Source organism: Lonchura striata, chromosome 7 (assembly GCF_050655825.1).
Source record: "Lonchura striata isolate lonStrDom1 chromosome 7, ASM5065582v1, whole genome shotgun sequence".
NCBI lineage: Eukaryota > Metazoa > Chordata > Aves > Passeriformes > Estrildidae > Lonchura > Lonchura striata.
The window spans coordinates 12,131,840-12,155,517 of NC_140709.1; the positions used below are offsets into that span (position 1 = coordinate 12,131,840).

General features: G+C 42.8%; 1 protein-coding gene across 8 annotated transcripts in view; it reads right to left on the bottom strand.

Moving 5' to 3' along the window:
* GLI2 (GLI family zinc finger 2) overlaps positions 1–23,678 on the bottom strand; it is a 381,010-nt gene that overhangs the window by 169,211 nt on the left and 188,121 nt on the right. Inside the window, exon 1 of one of the 8 annotated variants that reach the window (XM_085584947.1) lies at positions 17,962–18,304. The exons of 4 other annotated variants lie outside the window; for them this stretch is intronic. The gene's annotated coding sequence lies outside the window, so the exon portion shown is untranslated. Of the gene's footprint in view, positions 1–17,577; positions 17,826–17,935; positions 18,305–23,678 lie in introns of those variants that run through there. 3 more of the 8 variants (XM_085584943.1, XM_085584950.1, XM_021526130.3) reach the window with 3 other exon arrangements.

Consider the following 23,678-nt stretch of genomic DNA (forward strand, 5'->3'; position numbering starts at 1 on the left):
AGCAGAAGAAGAAATGGGAGTTTCTAAAGAAAAAGTTGAGGTACAGTATTGTAGATTTATAAAAGATCATAGACCATGTGCATCAATGGGAGCTTGTTTTTCCTGATTTCTTTGAAGCAAAGTGGGAGATTTCTTGGTGCAGAGCTGCAGCATAACTTTGATATCTATTCTGGAGACCCTAAGTGAACTAACCCCCAAAAGGTAACACTACAGCACCTGGATGGGAGAAGTGTGGGAGGTAAAAGAAGGTCCTGACCAAAGAGCAGATACTACTGACCTGGCTAAGCTTGACATGCCAGTGAGGCCATCTGGGCTGAGCTGTGGCTCAAAAGGTTGCTCACACCCCTGCCTTCATCTCCACCACCACAACACCAGGAGCTGCTATGTCACACCCAGACACGGTGCATGTGTGGAGAGGCACAGCAGCTTTGGTGTATGGTTTGCATGCCTCTGCATCAAATACATAAAACACAAAAGGCATGATTTGCAACTGTCCTTAATAAAGACTCTGGAAAACTCTGTCTTCTTAAGCAAACAGGGTTGTGCCCTAAACAGTGAGCAACAGGACTACTGCTGGAAAAGCAGCCCATGGCTTAATACATCACACTGTCAAAAAGCTTCTCCCATTATTCAACTGAAATTTGCCTTCTCTTAAATTTCATCCCATTACTTCTAGTTACACCCCATTGTACCGCTCTAAATAATTCTTCATAGCCTTGGTGTTTACACCCTTCAGATATTTGTAGATTTATATCTCAACCACCCCATTTGTCATCCTTTAGCCAAGTTATCTATATTCAGCTCTTTCGGTCTTCTCTTGTAAGTCAATCCCTCAAGCTCTCTTGTTACTTCTTTTTTCTCCTGAACTCTCTCCAATTTGTCAATCTCTATTGTAATGGAGTGAAGCAGACCTGAATTCATTACACTTTCTGCAGTTACCAGTGCTGTGTCCTCAGTCCCATCTGCTGCCTCAGCACAGGACAAGCAACCAAACCTTTTTGGGGGGAAGTCTTTTTAGGTTACAAAAAGCAGCAAATCTGCAAGATCTTCATGTTCAGTTATTAATTCCTGAGGGCCTATGTATCCCAATAGATGCTGCATCCTGGATGTCCACTCCACTGGATTTTTTTCCCCCAGATAATCTAGGTGTTCTTCCTACTTGAACCCTATTTTGAAGTGCTGTGCTGCTTCTTGCATGGTCTCCACAAGTCACCTTCACCAAACACTGAATCTGCCTGCCACACTGCTTCTAGACTCGAGGGTTTATTTCTCCATCCAGGATGCCACAATGGACAACTCCTTCACCATCATTTCCACTAGTTTACCAGGTGCCCTCACAGAACATTCCTATGATTCTCTGATTCCACCAGGGACTTTCAGTTCAACACGAAATGGGACACCAAACCTCTGCAATGCTGGGGTTACAAACCTCTGTAATCAAATGTTCTGCCTTCTACAACAGCCCAGACAATCACAGAACACACAGTGCCCTGCGGGACCCCAGTGCAAAATGAAGCACAAACAGATGACATTCCTCCAACACGTGAATCTCCATAAAGCCAGCACTGTTTCTCCCTGTCCTGTGAACATGTCCTGCTGCACAGCTCCTTCAACAAAACTGTCTGGAAAAATCAGAGGAGGACTGCTGAAAACAGCTGAGGGGTTAAAACCACAACTAAACGGGTTCTCAGTTGTGCAAGCACAAACCTCACAGCAAGACAAAGGCCCTGGAGAATAACCCTGGGAAGCAGAACTTGTGGCTGGGGGAGGTACTCAAATCCCCTCTGGTGACAAAGGCAGACCTTTTGAAGGGAAATGAGCAAAGGCATGTATGACTTCAAACTGAAGAGCTGCCTTTCAGCTTTCCTGCCTACTGCTGGTCTACCTGGAAGGAGACGGAGTGCTTTTCTAGACTGTGTGTACTTCCCCAGATGGAGAAGGTATCCCAAAAATCTACAGTTCAGGCATACAGCAGATAGGCACTCACTTCTCTTCAACACATTCACTCTGTCTCATATTAGCACCATGTCTTCACCACATGACTTTTGAAGAGAAAAGCTATTTTGCATACCTATTAAAAATAGTAATTTTTTCCCCTAATTGTTACTTTCATGTAGCATCTAATATCATCAGGTCACAGTGCTGCAGAAAACCATCTAATAAGAACTTAGACACACTCTATTATAGGCATGAATGATTAATTCTGCTTTTAAGCTTGCATATACACTCAAGTTATTATAAAGCTCAAACAACAAAGCAAAAGTCTTCAAAAACTGTGAAAGACAGTGAGGTCCTGAAGCCACGTCAGAGATGCATTCAAAGCCAGGTGGGACCAATCAGCTCCAGTTCAAGGCCTCTCTCCCCACAGCAGAGAGCGTGGTGGGGAAGGACAAAAGCTGACCCCTCAGGGAACAGCTATAAAAAGCATCCAAAAAACACACAGCAAGCTCTGGCAAGAAGTTTGCATTTGCCATCACTTAAATTAACAGCAAAGGAATCCCCAGGAGGGAGGAAATTTGGACTCTGTCCAATATGCAAGTGTGCTGTGTGAGGAGCTGTGGGGGGAAGAAAGAGCCACAAACAAGCACTGTGGATTCAGAGGAAACCAACACAAACTGCCAGCAACTCTAAACCCTTATAAAGGACAGGAGCTTGGCTTGACTACATCAACAGGTATCAGGAGAGAAGTTTACTGCAGGTGATCTCAAACAGAATTGCCACTGTCAGTCATCAACTTTCCATGAGCTGTCTTAGGAAAACAAAGACTTATATATCTTAAAAAAACCCCAACAAGTTAGCTTAAAGTATCTCAAGAGTTTATGAAAAATGAAACAATCTAAAATATCACAGTTGGCAACATAGCTAATGTAACACTGGGAATAGTTCCCTTGCTATCTTACATGTTGAGCTGTTATCTATACCTACACCACATGCAGGTCATGCTGACTTCCAGAAGACTCAAATGCCAGTCAGCACTCATTTAGCTCATGACACAAAGGATAGCTGCTCCACTCTTCCGTAATGGCTTCAAGAGTTATGATATATTCTGGATTAAGTCCTTCTAAAACACCTAAATAGATGGGGTGCTTTATCCCACAAAAGTAATTATTAAGTTAAGAAGTAATTCAGTCATGTAAATTTAACTTAAGCTAGTAAATCAAATACCATCTTTCTAAAAGCAGTAAAGTGTTCAGAACTTAATCCTTTTAATTCACTGTTTATCCCCTTGGCAACTAGACTATTTTTATTCTAGTCACTTTTGCCGTAATAAAAAGTTAATAAAAGAGTGCAAATAGTCAGACAAGTTGCAGAAATAATGAAGACTGGTTTCCTACAGATTTGCTGTCTTACATCCCTTCTTTCCCCTACAATATTTCCCCAGCTGCCACCAGGTTGTCTGTGCATCTGTCTCCTTGGGACTCCTTCATGTCCCTTAAATACTCATGAGCCAAGTGCCTGCTTGGGAGGCTAAAAGAGATTTTGTACCAGCCCGCAGGTCTAGCAGAGCAGAGAACTGATAACATCACATTCCAGCCTCCTCTTCTGCTGGGACAATGACTCTTCTGCTAAAGAGCAACAAATTTAAGGCAAAGATCTCCCTTATGAAAATAAACAGTGAAAGTTCTATGAACTTCCTACGCAGTAATGCAATAGTTTTTCTAAGATAATCCAGACAGGTATTGTTACCAACTAGAACTGTAATACATGCATGTCCCTGAAAGTAAGGTGATCTTTGCCAGCCACAGGAAGGGCCCTCAGATAAGAAAAGGGCAGGGAAAGCATTGCTTTCTGAGAAGCCCCATGGGAAATAATCAAACTTACAACCAGTTCTTTCATAAATCAAGAGGATCAGGTTCAAGTAGCTTCTCATGTACCACCATGACAAGTGTCACAAAGGAAAGGTCTATCCCAACCGTGCAAATGCTTAGCATGGTGGACATTTCCAGTTTATAGCAATTATCTTGAAATGCCCCTGCCTACTTGTATGCAGACAAAGCACAGGAAGCACAGTGTGTGTATCACTGCCTGTGGAAGGCTGCAGGGTAAGTCACCCTTCTGCTCCACCAGTGCAAGCTCTGCATGGCTCCAAGGCACAGCTCCAGATCTAACACAAAAAGGTCACAGGGGTCCATGTGAGAGGCAACTGGTAATACACAAGGCAGGACATGCCCTCCTGGCCACACTTGTTCTCACAAAGCAGTCATCACTCACTAGCTCTTGCCACGAACCTGGGATGTAAAGAGCAGCCCTGTGCCCTTGGTGAGGGAGCCAGAGCTGCAACATTTACTGGTATTTCTAAGGGACTAAGCTGTGGGTCCTGAGGGAGCTGGTGAAGTGGCTAATACACCATCCACCGTATTTGAGAAGTTGTGGCACTCTGATGAAGTTTCCACTGACTTCAAGAGGGGAAACATAACACCCATTTTTCCTCCCCACAGATAGAAGCTGTGCAGTCACAGGAATCACTCTGCCTTAGGCTGGTGGTCCCAGAACAGGCACTTTCTGTGTCCCTGCAATATTTCTACCACTACAACAGAGCTGGGTTGCTGAGTCCAGTTGAACACTGCAGCTCCCCAGGAAACATGAGGAACTGGTGAGGAAGGAGGTCCCAGTAAAGTCAGAGATATGGCCCAGTGGAAGCCCTGCACTTGTGTGGGATGGCACCAGGTTTCTTTCTGAACACAGCACACATCATCGTTCAAGCCTTACACTCATAATTATACCTAAACATGAAACACAAACTTTCTATTATTGTTTTCATAGAAAACCAATAAATCTTTCATTTCTACTGAAAAGAGAATTACAAGCCCAACACACTTAAGACACAGGCTGTGATCCAGCCTTTCAACATGGATTCAAATCTAAGCATTTGTGTGCAATAAGTGAGCAGACTCATTCAGTCCCCAGTATGACCAGTCCACTTGCAAACTGGGATATCGGATGGCACACTCAGCACCTAAGCTCATAGGTGTAAATACCAACTACAATTACAAGGTACAGCTAGATGCAGGTACTTGCATAAATCCCAATCATGACAATGTTTAAAAAACAACAACAACAACAACAACAACAAAAACAACAAAAAACCCCAAACAAACAAAAAGAAAAAACAGAAGGAATACAAATGAAGTATGATGAATTTTCAGCACGTTAGAACACGTAAGTGTAATGCATAATGCATGTATGACCCCTTGCACTATCTGCTCTGGTCTTCCCAGCCCTGTCCTTTTTCCTAACATTATTTCCCAGCAGTTTCTTGCTTATCAGAGATGTGATCTGCAGTTCTGCCACTGGACCAATTCAACACTCTTTTCTGCAGAAACCCAAGCAGTGGCTTTCCTGAGTAGCCGTCTTTTTCTTGGTACAGTGAACTTAATAGAGATGTCGAGCTCAAGTGCTGGCTGCTTCCTAGCCCTGCTGAAATTGGGAGCAGACCTCCTGCAAGGAGGCAGCCCCAGGGAGCAGCTCTAATCCAAAGCAGCCTTTACCATTCACGAGAGCTGCACCGCCAGGCTGCTGCTGCCAACTTCTCTGCCACGTTCATCCTGGCACTGCAGATCAGGAGGAGGAGCGGCATCCCGTGGCCACACTGCCGGAGCGATACCCGGGTACCCAAGGAGCGGCTGGACTCTGACCTCCCATCTCAGCACAAGCTGGCCCTACGTGGGAAAGCTCCACTGCTACAGGCTGGGAGGATGGGCAAAAAAACATTTTAGAGGCAAATGCCCTGGGAGCCACGCTCAATGGAACCCAAGAGTTCTGTATTAATTTGCCTTTTTGCTTTCAGTTTACGTCTTGCGACCTCACAGTAAACCGCTTAACCTTGTAGGCAATAAAGTGAGATGCCAGCATGTTCAGCTCATACTACTCACACTATGCTCTAATCCAGTCTGCATGTCCAGTCCTGTCATTAGCTGGCGGAAACATTAATCCAAGACAGTAGAAAAGAAGGAGTAAAAAATTGTTTCTGGAAATGCAATTATTCTAATGGCAAACTGTGGAGGTTTGTTATCTAGACCCACAGCTGAGTTAAACTGAAACATATTATATTTCATGAAAAAAAAGTTTTAACCATATGTTTAGTCATTTGTGAGCTCTTGATCCTAACACACAACATAAGCTGCAATATCAGTGTCAAAAGTGCCTGATTTAAAGCATAAGAGGCAGAGTTACATGAAGTCAAGTTAAAACCACTTCTGCGAGTTTGTGGGCAGCGACCTTCACATGGAGCGACAGGTACAGGGGAACACATCCTGGGGTCTGTGCCAGACAGGGGGGAAAGGAAAGTTTTTTCATTAAAAGTTTTTCTGGGAGATTGGCTAGGGGGAAGATGATATAGCTGGGGAGGGGAAGACTGAGACAGCTAAAGAATAACACATGGTATGCTTTCAAAACATACAGCAACATGTGACATTCGTCTGCAAGTCTGGCGCTGAGGAGCCTGTGGTCTGGCAGCAGGGAGAATTTCTGCTTTTTATTTCTTAAATTATTGCAGGCATTTGAACTAAACCTCCCACCTAATAGTCTGAGGGGTAGAACATAAAATCAGATTTTACGTACGGTACTTTCAGTCAGCCATTTTCTCAGCGGATTTTTATCCTCCAACTCAATTCCCACATCATTAAAATGATGCTGTCTCTTTAAAACACAACGTGGTGCCGTGCCAAAGCCTGCAATAAGAATCACTGGCACCAAAACAGTCAAAGCACACAGCTTAATTCTCTACTTAATAAGACAATTAAAGAAGAGTATTTGGATACAGCAGTCTGCAAGTACCAACACAGAGCACTGATGTCTCCAAAGGCATGTTGATCTGAAGGCTTTATCAGAAAGCATCTGTCACAACCAGATGCCATCAACACCTGAGAAAAGTGTGAAATAAAGTGGGTTAATGTGACTGTGATACACACAAAGGTTTGCACTGCCCAAGTCCCTATTTGTGAGCATTTAAGAGGGTGCAGGATAAAGTGCCCAGATGTAAAATTGCTCATAGATTAAAATAAATTAAAATATATGTATACAGCTACATCTGTTAAAATGCAGTCTTGTGCAAATTACTCAAATTACAGTGGAATTAAGAGTGCTGTGTGTTTTGAGTATTCACTGCCGTAATCATAGAAAGGCTTAGAGCAAGGCTGTTTTTAAATACTGTGCTTTGACAGATGCAATAATGCATGTGGATTAACTGGGGTACAGAGACTAACACAGGCACTTGTGATCGCTCATATGGACTCTCTTGACCATATCTGCCTCTAAGTTTCCAATCAGGTAATTCTCAGATGTCATCTCCTAGCAGGCTTCATCCTGCAGAGTTGAACCAAAGCTAGAGAGAAAGATAACAGCAGCGATATATGAACTAATTAGTCATTTGATTAGCTGGCAAGAAGACAAGGTCCTGCAGTTCTGTGACCTAAAAATGCCACTGATGACCTTAAAACTCCATCTCAAGGGTGTCTGGAAATCTGTAACCTCCAGGGAGAGAGAGAGAAATGGGTGATGCCTAAACTGCATTAGCTCACATGAGATGTTGAAACAGCACAGATGTTAAGCCGAGGATAGGTGTGACATCTGAAGCACTCAGCCAGCAAAAGAGCACCTGCAGCACTGCACGCTGTTTGAACTGCTGCACCAAGGACTCCCAGTCCAGCCTACATGGGAGGTTTGTGGGACGAGTGGTTTAGCACACCCAGAAAGCACACCAGGACCACAGACCTCATCCTAGCAACCCAACAACACACGGCAAAAGAGGAAATGTATAAGCCAGATAAAAACCCCCCAACTGCTTCTCCTTCATTAGAGCAGGGCTAACAGCCTGCCAGTCCCAAGCAGCAACCCCTGGGCTGCACCACACCAGGGGAAGAGAGTGACTGAGGAAAGGAGGGAGAAGTCACTTTGAACAAGACTTCCTGAGTGGTTGCCTTCTTCACTTCCACTGGAGGGTCCTACACTTCATTGGAGATCTGATTCTGGTAAACCCCATGAATGTACTAGTTATTCCACATGCAGTAACAGGAGGGAGTGGGGTGATGGCAGGAGGTTCCCTTAGGCTGAAAAGTTGCATCTTCAACAGCAAAGGAGGAAGACACCAAAATGACCAGAGTTAGGGGTCCCAAGTTGTTCTGTGTCCCCTTCCTCCAGCCTGACAGCTGGAACATGTAATCACCTGACTGCACCCAATGCACTAAAAGTTTCCAGCCTAAACTAAGGCAGTGCCTCCCTGGAAAGCCACCACCTGGTGCAGAGGAACCCACAGTGACCAGAAATGGGCCAGCCCAAAGTAAGCAGCAGAAAGAAACATCAACTCGCAAGCAGTGAGTTCCTCTCTACCAAGCCCCTCTCTTCTCCCACCTTCAACAGCTTGGATGGAGTCTGATTCTTGGGTGTCTCTCTACCCTGAGAAGAGATTAAAGGAAACAAATGCATTGGCAAAGATGCCCCTGCCATCTGCACCTTGGAAATGCCCTCTGGAAGGAGAAGAAGATCCCTCACTCTGCACACTCCTGGAAGAATGGTGCAACCTCCGGCAGCTGCCCCGTTTCATTCCCATCCTCTCGACACAGATCTAGACCTGCCTTTCACCTCCCACTTCCCCCATGTGCTTTGTCCCAGAGGGATGAAATCACCTCCAGCATCAGTGAATTTCTCAGAAGTCCAACACATAGTTTAAATTTCACCAAACCCTGCCAGAGGCCTTGGAGTAAAATGCAGAAGTAGGAACATTTTCTCAAATAGGAAATGGAGATTCAGAGTGCTGCAGCAGCGTCTCTAAATAAGTGCAAGCTTTGCTGGGATAATGCAACCCCAATATGCACAATGTTTCCCCCCTCATTCCCTTTTCTCTGAAAAAATTGGAAAAAAGACCCCAACAGCACACAATAAATCAAAGATGAAAAAATTGGCCATGGGCATGGCTCAGTAACACATGTACTGTGCTCAGCCCTGTGTTCCCTTACAGCTCCCAGAAGAAGCGAGTAAAATTAAGAATCCAGTTACTGCAGCTACAAAGAAATTTAAGGTTTCCAAATCTGACTTATTATGAATTGAAACAAAACCTCAAAATACTGAAATTCTTCGCAAAAGGAATTCTAAAACAATCAGAGTCCATTGGAAGAGCAATTATATTGCTACTGTATTTCCTACAATGGAATTATACTTGAAAATTCTAAACAGAAACTTACTTCAGCACAAAGCATGTAAAACAATGAATTGCTAACACTCAGAAAAAATCCTCCATTTCTTTTTTCTGCTAATTTTTTATAACCCTGACCTGGTTTTGTAGAAGATTTTAGTGTTGATGATGCCAGATATTGGAATATGATTCCATCAACGAGTCCTAGCCAGGAAATTCCAAAGCTGGGGTTGCCAAAGCAACATAATTAACTTGATCACGGTACATACACTATGTGCCACTTCCCAAATGGCCCTTTAACACCCAGCTAAATCCCTGGCTTGAATGGGGCATCCAAATGAATTTCTCCTCTGAGTTCCTCAAGAACACAGAGCAAAAGGAGAAGTTGTCAAAATTACTAAAAGCCAAGTACCACTCTGCTCCCTGGCCAATGGTGCCCTGGGCTTGAAGAGGTCAAGGAGCAATTCTTGAGCCCACTCCCACAGCTATGAACTGTAGCAATCACAGAAACACGTGACCCTCTTGAAAAAGATTCACTTTTAATTCACTTGTTACCAGCTTTAAGAGGTTTGATTCTTTTATGGCATTATCAGTAATATTACCACCGTTTGGGCAGGGAGGCCTGACTGCTGGTGCTAAACCTTGATCCCGAGGCCACAAACTTCCAAACCTGAATATGCTGTCACTACCTCAATGTGTACAATGTATCAAAAATAAGAATCTGTCTGTTCATTTGAAAAAAAAAAAAGAAAAGTAAGAAACAGAAAAAAACTTGAGTGATGGGCTTTCAGCCTGTCATCAGACCACTGTGACCTCAATTTTTGAGAAATAAAGTCAAAATCTATTCTTATCTTCAGAGATTCAAGATGTATTTATGTGTCAAACTTTCTCCCCCTTGTCCTTAGCCTTTGGGAAGCACACTAAAAATTATATCAAAGCCTGAAAACCCTGCGATCACATTCCCATTCACCTTTGACCCAGGATGCCTGCAGCTCTCACCAGCTCCTCAGTTCATCCTCACCATGTGGCAAAGGAGCAGGTCTGGGAGCAAACGGCTCAGGATGAAATAAAGGCCACTTTGCATAGCAAAATTTGCTGCCCTGCTCCAATTCTAAAGGCCAAAGAAGTTTTCTTTGGCAGTTTTCTGCTTCTTTGTATCTGTGAGGGATATTTCACCGCCATCTTCTTCTCTTTACATACAAATATTTGATTATTCTCTTTGAAATGTCTCTGTAACATCTACAGGCATAGGATGCCGAATGCAAACACTGATTGATTCTTTCTTAGCCATCAAATGTGCTTACACAGCAACTACACACAGCAAATGCACACAAATCTCATATTTCACGTTTTAAAATATGTACATGCTGTGTGTTTTTTTTACTCAAACATAATGAATGAGCTTAAATATTAGAACTTGAAATTATTAAGTAAATCATGGCACCTGTAAAGCTTTTATTTGCATACCATTAATTCTTGATGGCATGTAAAACAAATTCATCACTCTCACTATATTGTAGTCTGATTTATGTTAGAATTGGAAAAAATAAAAATCTTGAGCACAAAATTATGTTGACAAGATGTACGTGCTCTTCGAAGCACAAGATTTTTTTCTTTTCTGAAGCATCAAAACAACTAAATTATGGGAAAGAGGGCTGGGAGAAAGCGTCTTTAAAAATGAATAACATACTAGCGTCACACATACACACTCTACAGTTATTAATGTCAAGCATGGTGAAGATACTCTAGAAAATCATTACCATTCATAGCTACTAACAGCCATTAAATTTCAATCAATTCAACTTAACACAAGTGTACTTCAGCAGCCCTTACAGTTCCTTATAGAGGTGGCTCAGAAAGTCCTGTCTGACTTATTGCATTGTCCCCCGTACAAAGGGGCATTGCTGAGCATTGCTGTGAAAAGGAGCGATCTTGGTGTTGGGAACTGATGCTCTTTTAACACCGCTGCAATCAACAGACCTTGCTTTTAAAGACAGTGTGATAAAATAGAGCTCCTCAGGTCAGCATGGAGGGGAGCAATACACTGATTCTAGCTAGGAATGCCACTTTCCAAGCTGAAAAAAAATAAATGGTGAGATGTTTTCAAGAGGTTTTCAATGAATTTTAGCGACAGAATCAAACTGCTTAACATAGTGCTAAACTATTTCCAGGTGATCTGCTTGCTTGAATAGAATATAATCACCAAATATACATTTTGTTTAAAACAGGATTTAACTTCTAGAGATTGGATGTTTAAAGCTCCTAGTGATTTATATAAAACACTGCACTGTAATATTACAGAATCTCCACTCTTCTGAATTGCATTTGTAACACGGGAAGTTTTTCCACTGCCATTGTAGGAATTAAGCTGTGCAGCTAACCATCCCTTGCAGATTCTGGGAAGAAGCAGCTGGTCCCCTGCTGCGGGTATTTGCCACCTCGTGGCAGGGCTGAGGGACTGTGACCACAGGGTGCTCCTCTCTGAGGGGTGGACCCACACTGGCTTCTGCTGTGCAGCACAGCATCCCAGAGAAGGCATCTTCCTCTGGAGAGATTTCATTAGTTTCATGTGAATGGGTTACCTACACTAAAATCCTACCGTTCACAGGGGATAGGAGACGTTTTATTACTATTCCCCATCCCCACCCCTCCCCAGAAGCCCGGATTTTTCCAGCAGGGTTCATTCTGCTGGGCACTAAGTCCTCTCTCTAGATGTACAGGCAGTTTAAGCTTGCAAGTGTCTACTACAGAACAGAGAGTCCGGGCACAGAAAAACAGATGTGCCATCACTGTAGCTGAAATTACAAGCTCAAGTCTAGAGTCCCTTTTGTGGCTTTTAGAGCATCCCTTAAAAGCATCAGGATTGATGCTACTAATCATTAGGAGAGTATTTGGGACGTTCTACAGAACTCCATGGTTTTGCTTCCTCTGGGATTTAGACTTTAGTATTTAACATGGGATAGCAGTAAAGTTCTTTAGAATCAAGAAACATCCAAGTAATCTCTCAGGCAGATAGATGCTACATTTTAACTCATTTCCTTATACTTACAAGTTGCATGAAATGAAATGAAATTAATGTTAAAAGGAGCGTTTATTGAAAAATCTTCCAGTGACAAGTTCAGAAAGTGACAGAGTTCAAATAAATCCTTCCATGGAAAATGTTAGGAAAGCTTAATCATACTGGAAACCACATTTAATTACAGCTTTTTAAGTCCATCTGGGCAAAAAAGAAGCGACTTAAATATGTCACCTGAGATGATCTAGATACTGAAACTATTTGTAAGTTAACAAAAGCATTTGCATCACAAAGAGCTCTGGGGCAGCACCACGGCAAAGCAGATGTGTAATGAACAAGGATCACAGCACCAAAACAATCAGGACTGTAAATAACTACTACTAATCTGCAATCATTTAAATTTGGATTTCATTGCTAGGCAGCAAATACATTTAATTCCTGAAGAGGTAAATGCCCTGCCGAATACACACTTAAAGGTATTTAGTGACAGAAGCACCACAGTCAAGAATCCAAATGTCAGGAAGGCACAGAAAAGCCAAGGAGCAGAGCTGGGGCTGCTGTGAGTTCACAACTTTAAACAAACTTTTCCCTGGAAGAGAATTAATAATGTGGCCATCCTCACTGTACATACTGTAACTGCTACAGGAGTGACACAATGAGGCACATGGGAGGCAAGAGGCTAGTGACTATAGAACAAAATTCAACCTAGTGACGAATGAATAAAAAGTTCCTTTTATTTCTCAGTTGTTTTTGGTTCATTAAATTTTCCACAGATTTGCAGAGAAGAAAACGTGATCAATAAACCTTGACAAAAGTGAACATGTGAAATAGGAGAGAGAAAGGCACAGGAAGATAAAAGTGATATCCCGATCACAGATTTCAGAGGCAGATGACCAGAGCTCTGGGCTGCTGAATAATCTGAATAGACCATCATTTCTTTACAGCCTTTTACTTTCTTTTCCCTGACTGTTGGAACTCTTCATTCAATACAATAGTAAATGCACTAAAACTTTTTTTCTTATGCTAATGGCCAAAATCGGGCGCTCACAGTTAAAACACACTTCCCACCAACTTGTTTTCTTAAAAAAAAAAAAATTAACCTATTCAAGTTAAACTAAAATGTCAAAGACAGCTTAAGGCTTACTCTCACCATTCCTCAAAATTAATGGTTTTCTCCCCAGTAGATACAAAAAGAAAAGACTTGAATAAGGATAAAGCTGCAAGACTCTTTTCATATGAAAAAGAACACTTAGAAAGTAAAAAGAAACACATCCAGTACAAAGATCCTGGTACCTACAGTTCTAATTTGTATTGTTTCCTCTTAGAATATTTATAATTGCAGAAAGGTGACAGCCAATCACAAATAATTGTGAAACTATAAGAAAAGATTCACCAGTAACTAATGTATTTGGGCAGTCATGCCCATGACAGTATCAGAAACGCTTCCACACATTACAATAGGAGTCCAAGGGAGCCTATATTCAATTTTTTTCTAATTTGGGTGTCCACTTCCAGGCACTAAGGCCTCTTTTTGCTGTGGTACTGAATATTCACAAATCCCAAACAATTTTTACAAACTCTGACCTTCTGAATTAAAGGATCATTTTCCTGTTCCCTTTGTGCAACACATTTCATCTTCAATGCATTTGGGTTCACTTCGCTTATAAGAAGTTAAAGGTTATGGGTTGTGGTTTTACAGTAGCCAAAAGTGAATGAACAAAGTTCTGTGGCCTCTCCTGGACTACACATATCAAACATGAATTCACTCCCACCTGGAACTGGTCTGTAGAAAGTTTGACCTGATTAACCACTGCTTCCATTACAGTCACTTGTTCACAAGGGAAACCTGCAATTTTGCCTTTTGAACAATCAAGATTGCCATGCAAGATGGGATTTTTCTTTCCTTTTACACCAAACACCAGTTAGTTTCTAGAAGATGCATATATATGGGATCTGCTGTATACACAGGTCATGAACTGTGTATACTCCATGCATGCACACAAATGTGTGCATATGTACAGGCACACATGTATTATTTGCCTTTCTAATACAATGCCTTCTTGCTGTCATTCATATGAAGATTCATTCTTTGCTGTTATTTTTTGTAGTGTTGCATTAATTAATTCCCAAATACCTACAAGTTGTTTTGGTTTTCTTTAAAAGGGTCCTGGCAACAGAGCTGAAGCAAACCCTAAATACCACTTAATGCTTTGTGGCAAGTTGTCCAAATGTGCAACTGTTTAAAATATTTACCCAGGTACATAAGGGGGTTGTGCAGCTCTTGAACAATGCCCTGGAATCTTTCCCATCAGCAAGAAAGCGGACAAAAAGCAGAGACCGCTTAACCTCAATGCCTTAGCAGCAAGTGAGAAGTGCAAATATTGCATTTCTATAAAGCCCTAGTAGCTTCATAGAAATGGAGTGGCAACTAATTAGTTTGATGCTATAGTCACATCTAATGTTCCTAAGTAGCTTCTTTGAAAAAACTCACTGCCTTGAAATCCTTGGCCAGATTATTAAGTGGAGGCTTTGTGATGGGGCAATAGATAGGTGTTTGCTCCACAAATACATACAGATTTTGGTGACTGCTTACTAAATCCACTGCCTTCACTAATCTGCACTGGAAACTTCACTATGAACAGAGCACTTCTCAGAGTACAAAAGCATGAAGTATCTGTGTACCTTTCAGACTACAGGGCAAACAACTGCCTTACAGTAGGCCACCAAAAACAGGGGCAGGCAGTTAACCAAGTGTCTTCCGCAATTGCAACTGCTGCTAGGTCATATGCTCTACCCTAGCCTTAAATTAAAAAAAAGACAGGTCCAGAGGACTGAAAATTCAAATGTTCTTAATAGAAACAAAGTATCGAGATAATGAAAAATGTATTTTCAAGTCAGACAAAACAGCAGCTAACACATAACCCTTTCTGTGTACAGCTGATCACACAGCCCCAGAGCCTGTGCAGCTTCTATACAACTGTGCCACTGAAAGGGAAGTTGTGGTATAAACTTGTAAGATGATTAGAATCACAGAAAACGTAATCAAAAATGGTTCTTTGACATAGAAGTTCTAACTGGTTTTCAAAACAATGACAAAAATACTGCTCATTATAGATATGCAGCCAGAAGGCTGTCTTTTCTAAATGTGACTTCAGTGTGACATTTGGGAATGCAAGCTGCTATGTGTTGGATGTCTGAGGTCAAGTTCTATTCTCTTTTATCCAAGTATAACCTGGAGTAGCTACAATGAAATTATGCTAGATTTATATTGACATATGCACCTAGTTCAAATTCTTCTATGTCTCTAATTTTTCTCTAATTGAAGGAACTAACACAAATAGTACTTGTCCATCTGTATACATCCCCTTTGACACACTGGAGAAAAAAAAAAAAAGAAAGACATTGAAAGGAAGTTGGAAACAGTCCTCAAGATCTGTTTTCCTTTGAAGAACAGCAGTTGTATTTCTGGGCACTTCAAAGTCACATACATTCGAGATGAAGTGAATCTTACCTCAACTTGCTTTAAAGATCAATTCTTTCACAAACACACACCAGAGGTTGGATATACACATACCTATAGATTAACAAGTTCATCTTCAGTCAATCAGGCACTTTTCAGTGCTACAGATAGGTCATGCTTTCAATCAAATGACAAATTTCCAGGAGTTGTTTACAGTGGAAAAGCCATAATGAATTTCATTTGCTTCTTAAAAGTTGTCAGTTTTGCAATAACATTCAATACTACATTTTTATTGCAATTCAAAGTTTGACAGGTGTCACCTTTTCCTGATGTTACAGCCAAAATACAAATTACCATATACACCCAATAGAAAAGCTGAACCAAACCAATTCATCAACGGTAGTTGCTGTATGCAGTAATTGTCAATTATCACGCAATTCAAACATTCCAGCAGCATAAACAATTATTTAATTATTTAACAAGATCCTCTTTTCTAGGTGAATTTAGTTTCTTTTCTAATGAAGTTAATTTTATTAGGTTTAAACTTAAAAAAAAAAAAAACAAAAAAAAAACAGCCCCCAAAAAAACTCCAAAGTTTTTCTTAAAGCAAGGTAGCTAGAACAAGCAGATAAAATCAGCAAGTCTTACAACAAATCAGTCTATTCCACTTGTGTGTATTTTGAATTTCATGGCTTATTTACTTAACTTTTTTTGGCACCAACTGCACAGCACATGCCAATACAATATTTGTTTAAATGCTGTTTTATGCACATGCTAGTAACGCTTACTTTCACATTCTTGCACATCCCAAGAGCCTCACTTAAAAAAAAAAAAAAAAAAAAGAAAAAGAAGGGGATCGGTAGGGGGTAGACAAGGTTTTACAACTAGTGCCTTTATCTGTGGCCGTAAAAATATAAACACCATACACCAATAAAATGCTAATTTCTGTAAGCACGAGGTTTTCCAGCACCTGGGGCAGTATGAAATGCGAGGGCAGCTATAGGAAGACACAAGTTTCAGTGGCCCGGCCGGGGTGACCCCGCTCCGGGACATTTGGCCACCCGGGCCATGCAGCGGGGGCCGAGCCGGGTCCCGGCCCGCGGAGGGGGCACCGCACGGCGGCTAAGCCGCAGCCCCGGCCCGGGAAGTTTTGAAGCCTTGGCCGCAGGTTAGCTAAATGAATAAATAAATAAATAAACCCGTAAACCTCGGAAAAGCCGGCAGCAGGACCACTGATAAATCACCCTAAGCCCCGCGCTGGAAAAGTCAGGTTTCCCAGGAAATGATGGCAATCACTTGAGGCAGAAAAGGCATCTAGATGAGCCCATCTCCCTCCCCTCCTCCCTGATTGTTTTAAAGCCACCGAGTCCGGGGAAAAAACTCTCAACTCTCTAAGTCCTTAATAGGATTGGAGTCCGGGTCTCTCCAAGCCGCTCCTCATCACACAGGGATCAAGTTGCAGCGGGGAATTTTTTAAATTCCTCAGCAAATATACTTGTCGAAAGATTGCCCCTCCCGGATGGGGGGATGACAAGGAGGCGAGGGGGCAACTTCATTTTTCTTCTGAAAAAAGAAAGACAAACTCAATTCTGGCTTTGGGGAGCTCTGCCGTCCTCCGGGACCCAGGTCAAGGCGGTCCCGGCAGCAGCCCGGGGCTGGGACTGTCACCGCAGCCCCCGGAAAAACAATGGCCGTGGAGGCACGGTCCCGGAGGGGTCTGGCCGGGAAAGGGGGACACACACCGGACACAGGCGCGGCCCCATCCTCCCTGCTCACCTGCGAGCTCGGGGGGACACACGGGACGGGCCCCTCTCGGACACCCGCTGCGAGGAGAGACCCTCACCAAACTGCACCCTCCCTCTCACACACCCCCCACCGGCGCAGGGCAGCTCCAACCAAAGCGGGAGAAGAGGAGGGGAGAAAAAGAGAATAAAAAGCATAATGAAAAGATACAATAAGCATCAACTTTACCCAAAAAGCGAAGCAGCAAGTTTTCAGCAGACGAGCGGTTGCCGCGGAGCAGCGCAGCTCCTCCGGACCCCCATCATAAACTTGGGGGAGGGGGGCGTGGGAGGGACTTTCCCTCCGTCCTTCCCTTTTGTGCCTCTTCCCCGCTCCGCTCCGCTCCTCGCCAAAAGCTGCCGCGGATCCCGGCGGCGGCGCGGTGCTCTCCCGGCTGCAGGCGCGGAGCAGCTCCGCGGAGGCGGGCGGGGAGGGACGGGGAGAGGGAGGGCTGGGGAGGGCTGGGGGCGGCGTGCAGAGGTGAGGGGCTCCCGCTGCCCATCCGCCCGGGCCGCCGGTGGGACACGGCGCGCACACGTACACCTACTTTATGTGTAGAATAGATATACGCACGCATGCACACACACGAGGGATGAAGTTGAGCAGCCTGCAGGAAGAAGCTGGAGCGCTTTCAAGCCCTGACACAAGAGGAAAACTGGCTCTAGGGTCTGTTTTCTCTTTCACCCGCCCTTTAAGAAAAAAAAAAAAGGGAAATCTAAACCTTCCCACCCTTTTGGCGCGGGAGCAGCGCACCGCTCCGGATCTTCTCTCTCCTCCCCCCAGCCCCTTCCATCCCGGATCGCCCCCTCGCCTCAGCGAACCGCACCATTTTGGGTGCGGGGCTTTCTGTGGGGCGCGGTGGGATCCGCTCCGCCGGCCCCGCGCCGGGAGCCCCCGCACGCCCCGCTCGGCTGGAGCACATCTGCAGCGAACCCACACAAACCCCCCTTCCTCGAGGAAAGCTGCCCCCCTCCTCCCCAAACTGCACAAGTTTGGCTTGTGCAGATTCGCTCGCGCAGAGGCGGGGATAGAGCTGGGGGTGGTTTTCTCCAACTTTGGTGGTTGCTTTCTCCCCGCGAGTTTGCGCGACTTCTTCAAGCCCCCGCCACAGCAGGGCTGGAGGCAGCAGAGCTCCGCGGAACATCCTCGCACACGGGCGGCTTTACCCGCCGGGAACATCCAGGGGGAGAAACGCGTTCATTAAAGACAGTTCCCTAAACGCGCTAAGCAACCTCGCCGGAGGTTGAATCTAGTTTCATTCTCTTGTTCTGGGACTAAGGCTACGAGGAGGGGAGAAAGAATCTCCAAAAAGTGCCTCGCTCCCACCCCGAATATCTTCGCTTTTGCTCCGATCTACATTAAACAGCAGTACCAATGAGAAACGCAGCAGCCTGAACTTGGACTTTGGCCAGGCTCGGCTTGTTATTTAAATTGTTTTGATTTCGTTGGCTATGGAATTTATCAAAAGTTTAAAACACAAGCAGATGCTGCTGGGAAGGGTCACTGCGCTGTACTCCAGAGCAAGCTCAAACTCGCCGTATCATCAGGGTATCTGACTCCGGCAGGATTATGGCCAGTACCATGGCAACCGCATGCCACATCAGCCCCCAGCTTCACTTTCAGTCCCTTGGGCAGTGTTAACATTTGCCAGCGGATTTGCCCGACACGCAGCCCAGGTCCGGGCAAGTGGAAAATGAGCACAAACCACTCAGAAACCTTCCTTTTCTAGCCTGTGCAAAGCAACCTGCCCGGACTGCTTCATACTACAATTTTAATCCTAAAAAACAGCTACCAATTTGGGTGCCTTCTCTCTGAAATTTTGCACACATAGCTTTTTCTCTCTCTCTCTCTCTCTTTTTTTTTTTTTTCCCTTCTCTCTCTCACTCTCTCTTTTTTTTTTTTTTTCCCCCTTATTTTCTGGATGTCATTATCTGGTATCTGAGGGTGACAACTGGTTCACCATGCTCTCCCAAATCCCATTTATTCCATTCAGATAGCCCGGGAAGGACTGTGAGGCAGGTTATTTTGCCAACCACCAATACTGCAACTTTTTTTTTCTGGTCAAAGTCTCACATTAATATGCACTCACTGTTTTATCCAAAGAAATTCCCTCCTCTCTCCATGGTACACATGCAGTAGGTGCTGGCACAGCAGCACAACCTTACCCTACCCAAGTGGACAATTTTGTGCTGAGAGGAGTTTCACTGCACCTACTACTGATAAGCACCATGCAAGGGAGAGGAGGCTTTGGTTACCAAAAGATGGATCAAAAAAGATCTTTGATCTCCAAAAACAAAGCTCACTTTTATTTCCAGGTTACTTTACTTGAGAAAGATGACCCAGCAGCTTGGGAGAAAGGTTAGAATAATGGGATTTTGGATGGATCAAAACGACAAGCTGGCAAAACATGAACACTACATATGTTCTAAATTCTTGCTGCACAGTTATAAACATGTGTACATCCAGACTGCTGGCCAAGAACATATTTAAATCAAAAGAAGGAAGAATTAAAGGATTAATTCAAAGTTATGTAAAGAAGGACAGTTTTCCCTTCTAGAATTCTCACATGTCAATCTTTTAGAAGATGGAGATTTTTAAGCCTGAATGGAAACTCCTCCTTTTTGTCTGAAGGATGCCGGCTGGCGATGGCTGGCGACGGCTGGAGTTTTTTGAGAACTTTGAGTTGGCTTTTACATTATCTGCCTGCTGTAGCTCATCTATCCTTCCCTCTCCTGCTCTGCTCATTGAACTGCCCTCTCTTAATCTTCCATAGGTGTCCGAGATTAAATAGACGACAGAATGACTGACGTTTGGTACACATAAAAGAATCAAAATATGAACAACGGGTCAAAGTGCAAACCTTCCCTCTTGTCTTCCCTCCTGCTCTTGTAGAACTTGATAGGGATGAAACCAAGTAGGGATGTAAAGATATATGACAACGTGCACTTACTATATCTTGCTGTAGCATGATCATGTGGATATAGAAGATACATTCCAAAATGTTCAGGACTAAGGAAAGAGGGTCTTTTAATCACAATTTTAAAAAAAAGCCTCTCACAGTGATAAAAGATTGACATACCACTAGGTCTAAGGTTGCTAATCTAGGATCTGTCCCATTTCGGTTTGGTCAGTGAAAAAAATCTGGAAGTTAGACTAGCCTCAAAAGGCACAAATGTGGCTATTAAAATGTTTGATATAATTCTGAAGATGGACTTTAATTCTTTATTAAGGTGCATCTTAAGAGAAAATTGTTGAAAAACCAATGGGGAATGCTCCATTCTATTCTGTTCGTGTCTATAGAATTTATTTCTATAATCTTCATAAATCCTTATGATAAATTAAAAGGACCATTTGAGTATTCCAAAGGATACTCACAGGTAGAAGCTACCACGAAAAAAAAAAAATCACATTTAAATATGCTTCTGCTTTAGAACATAGAAAATAATTACATGTGGCATGATCACTAGGAGATAGCAGCCTAAAACCGTGTTTCATACAACTCATATCTTTATTATGTCTGGTTTAAGTCCAAGTGGGAAGTAGTACATGACCACTTCTGCCCTGATTTAAACAGCTGTACCAGCTCTGGGGTCAATGAAGTTGCACTGAACCTGAATGCACCTCATATCTATTGAATGTAATTAATCACAATGATATTTAATGAATTAACAATGTCATGTGTAATGCTGGCTCAGAATTTTACTAAGAGAATGGGAAAGATTTTTTAGCATAGTAAATTCCTTTCTTTTTTTAAAGTTGCCCTGTTACCTGGAGAAAATTGTAATTGTGGGTAGACAATGAGCCAATACTCTTGGGGATGATATGCAGCTCTGATTCCTATCTGCCTCCATGTGTGTGTTGCCTCTTGTTTAAAGCTTCAGTGTTAAGTTTCTCAAGGCAGATGCCATCTTCCTGCATACTACATTTTGATTAAGCCTTATTTTATTTTTCCTCTCTGCAAAGTATATTCAAATTATAACTTCAATGTTAATTTCCTGAAGGTTGCTGCTTTAGTTTTATTTATTTGGTTGGTTTTGGGTTTGGTTTGGTTTGATTTGGTTTGGTTTGGTTTGGTTTCGTTTGGTTTGGTTTGGTTTGGTTTGGTTTGTGGGGAGAGGATTGACACCTTTTTTGCTGCATTGGAAGGATCAATTTTTGGCTGGCTTAATCTATATTGGATCATGAATATTGAACTAATACCATAAAATCTACTAAGGGTTTCCTGTGATTACAAAATGATACTTCTGTGTTACATCAGCAAAGAAGGTGGTGCTTCTATTTACTGCAAACCTGGTCTGGGAACCTGCCTGTCATTTCAGAGAGCATGCAAGATCTTATTCAACTTCAAATTTAAATGACCTGCTAAAACAAGATATTATTCACATGACTATATACACTGAAATTTATGATTGTAAAATGGTAAATAAACCATTTGAATGGGCATTCACAATGGACCAGAGATACATACACCATCCTTATCCAGCTTAGCAGAAGGACAGAAGATTCTTCAAAGTACACAGAGCCCATCATATCTGGGTGGTTTTCAAGAAGTGCTGCACTTGTGGCTGCCCGTGCCAGACCCAGGCTGTTGTCACACTGTGAGAGGGCCTTTCTCACTCAGGTCTGAAAAAGGAAGCACAATTTGCTCTAAGACTGGCAACTCCAAGCTCAAACTACAGAAAGTTTGACATGAAAAGCTCAGGGATAAGTTATGCCTCTCACAGTGTTTCCAGCTGTAGAAAAGCAGCAGTGCATTGTGCTTATGTGGAGAAAGGAAAACAAGTGACCCTGCAGAAGCACTGCTCTTTGGCATAGATGTGAAAACAAAATGTATGTGCAGCTTCTCAGGGATGGTCTTTTCACATAATCATTTGCAGTTTCTCATTCTTTATTCCTCTTCTCCCTGTCCCTCTAGCTGCAGCCCCCTCTGCCAGACAGGAGATGAGCGACAGGGCTCTGCCTGCCTGGGGGCTTGAGGAGGGAGCAGGGCAGCACAGCAGCCTCGCAGGGCTCCTCTGGGCTTCATCTGTCCCCAGCAAAATGCTTGATTTGATGAGGGCCCAGATAACAATTCTCTTCCCGGGGTTGATTGGGTTACTCAAAATCTGTTGTCTCTTTATAGGGAGGAGGGGAAGAGAGCAGGCACAGGAATGCACAGAATAGTAACTGGGATACCTGTAAATAGCATAGTGTGAAGAACTGCAAACAACTGGAATTGGCAATGAACAGAAAGCAAAACTCGGACATTGATATAAAGTCAATGAGATTTGTAGGAAGCTATATTTACATTTCATGAGAGAAAACTAACAAGATGACTTTTCATTCTACTCCAGGAAGAGAAAATTTGTTAGACTTTGCAGAAAAATAGAATTGTCAGTACAAAATTATAACCTGGTTCTATACGCGTTATACCATATTGCATATACACAGTGTATATATATTGATAAATAATTTGCACTGATTTGCCTTGGACTGCTGAAACATTATCTACTGTGGTCAATGCCTGTAATAAAAGTTCGTGCTTTCCTCCAGCCAAAAAACTTTATCCATTTAAACTTCATAGCTGTATAACCATTAATTAGGATCTCTAATGCTTATCTAATCCAAAGCCAGATAAAGAATCCCTGATACAGCTGGAAAGGAAATCCCAATTCATAGACCCAAATTCAGGCTACTAGATAATGCTGTCTCACAAAGAAATCCTTTGCCAGAGCTCAGTGTGCTTTATTCTGCCCTGACTTTAAGGGTATATAAAGCATTCAAAAAGATCTCATGTTATTTACTTTTGTAAATCACTTTTTCTAAGTCTTTTGGAGGAATTACAAGTCCTCCATGCTGGATAGCATTTTAGCAAAAGCATGAACTCTTATGCTAGTCCTAGCTTTAGGAGGCTGTAAAGGAATAAAAGAATTATAAATAAGAATATAACCATGTCACTGACACCTCAGAGTTCTTGTGTACCAAGGGCCCCTTTTTCCAGATAACACATCCAGGGGGTGCAGAACAACAGACAAAGTTGTACAAATACTAAGAGTTCTGGAAAGGGCTCCAATTTTTCAGTACTCAGATTTTCAGAGGTAGCCTGACTTCTTTGGAAATGAGTTGTCTGTGAGTTATCTCAAGTCAAGCATCCAAAATACCTATCCTTTACTGTAAATCTTGACTAACATCTTATGGTGATGAGCAAAGAATGTGGACACAGATGTATGAAACTGCTGGCTGAACAGCAGGAAGTGCCTGAAAACTATCAAGGCAATGTGAATTTCCATTACATTTGCTGAATAAATGAG